This window comes from Macrosteles quadrilineatus, unplaced genomic scaffold (genome assembly GCF_028750875.1).
Source record: "Macrosteles quadrilineatus isolate MER2022 unplaced genomic scaffold, UCM_ALF_1.0 Scaffold_9__3_contigs__length_116548681, whole genome shotgun sequence".
Taxonomy (NCBI): Eukaryota; Metazoa; Arthropoda; class Insecta; order Hemiptera; family Cicadellidae; genus Macrosteles; species Macrosteles quadrilineatus.
This window is the reverse complement of record NW_026542602.1, coordinates 69340033-69341955: the sequence shown is the minus strand read 5'-3', so window position 1 is coordinate 69341955 and position 1923 is coordinate 69340033.

Below are 1923 nucleotides of genomic sequence, written 5' to 3'. Positions count from 1 at the left end.
TAAGGCCCTTTTCGGCCCTTGGCTCTTAGTCCTTTTTGGCCCTTAGCCCTTTTTGGCCCTTGGCCCTTTTTTGGCCCACGGCCCTTTTGGCACTTTGCCCTTTTTGGCCATTAGCCCTTTTTTGCACTTAGCCCTTTTCGGCCCTTGGCCCTTTTTGGCCCTTAGCCTTTTTTGGCCCTTATCCCTTTTTGGTCCTTGGCCATTTTTGGCCCTTAGCCCTTTTGGCCCTTTGCCCTTTTTGCCCTTTACCCATTTTTGCCCTTGGCCCTTTTTGGCCCTTAGCCCTTTTTTTGCCCACAACACTTATTGGCCCTTGGCCCTTTTTGGCCCTTTGCCCTTTCTGCTCTTGGCCCTTATTGGCCCTTAGCCCTTTTGGTCCTTGGCCCTTTTTGGCCCTTTGCCCTTTTTGCCCTTAAACCTATTTTTGCCCTTGGCCCTTTTTGGCCCTTAGCCCTTTTTTCCACAACCCTTATTGGCCCTTGGCCCTTTTTGCTCTTGGCCCTTATTGGACCTTAGCCCTTTTCGGCCCTTGGTCCTTTTTGGCCCTTAGCCCTTTTTTCGCCCTCAACATTTATTGGCCCTTGGCCCTTTTTGACCCTTTGCCCTTTTTGCTCTTGGCCCTTTTTTTCCCTTCGCCCTTTTTGGCCCTTTGCCCTTTTCGCCCTTTACCCATTTTTGCCCTTGGCCCTTTTTGGCCCTTAGCGCTTTTTTTGCCCACAACCCTTATTGGCCCTTGGCCCTTTTTGGCCCTTAGCCCTTTTCGGCCCTTGGCCCTTATTGGCCCTTAGCCCTTTTCGGCCCTTGGCCCTTTTTGGCCCTTGGCCCTATTTGGCCCTTGGCCCTTTTTTGGCTCTTGGCTATTTTTGGCCCTTTATCCTTTTTGGTCGTTGGCTATTTTTGGCCTTTGGCCCTTTCCGCCCTTTGCCCTTTTTGCCCTTTACCCATTTTTGTTCTTGGCCCATTTTGGCCCTTGGCCCTTTTTTGGTCCATGGCCCTTTTGGCCCTTATCCTTTTTGATCCTTGGCCATTTTTAGCTCTTGGCCCTATTTTGGCCCACGGCCCTTTTGGCCCTTAGCCCTTTTTGATCCTTGGCCCTTTTTGGCTCTTGGCCCATTTTGGCCTTTTGCCCATCTTCCCTTTACCCATTTTTGCTCTTGACCCTTTTGGCATTTGGCCCTTTTTTGGCCCACGGCCCTTTTGGCCCTTAGCCCTTAGCCCTTTGTGGTCCTTGGCCATTTTTGGCCCTTGGCCCTTTTGTCAAAAAGGACTAAGAGCCAAAAAGGGCTAAGGGCGAAAAAGGATAAAGGGCCAAAAATATGTAAGGGTTAAAAAGGGCGAAGGGCCAAATAAGGCGAAGAGCCAAAAAAGGGTGAAGGGCCAACTAGGATTAAAGGTCAAAATGGGTGAAGGGCCAATAAGGGTAAAGGGGGTAAAATTATTAAGTGCCAATAAGGGCCAAGGGCCAAAAAGATCTTAAGGCCAAAAAGAGCCAAGGGGCAAAAAATGCTATGGGTCAAAAAGGACTAAGGGCAAAAAAGGGCTAAGGGCTAAAAAAAAGGCAAAGGGCCGAAAAGGGCCAAGGGCCAAAAAGGGCCAAGGGCATAAAAGGGCTAAGTGCCAAAAAGGGCCAATGACCCCTTACTTCTTTTTGCCCTTAAGCTCTTTTTGGCCCTTCGCCCTTTTGGACCCTTTACCATTTTTCGCCCTTCGCCCTTGTTGGCACTTGGCTCTTTTTAGCCCTTAGCCCTTTTTGGTCCTTTGCCCTTTTTGGCCCTTGGCCCTTTTTGGCCCTTAGTCTTTTTTGGCCCTTGCTATTTATGGCCCTTGGCCCCTTTCGGCTATTCGCCCTTTTTGGCCCTTTACCCTTTTTCATTGTTCCTACTTTTTTACCCTTAGCCTCTTTGGTCCTTAGCCCTTTTTTAG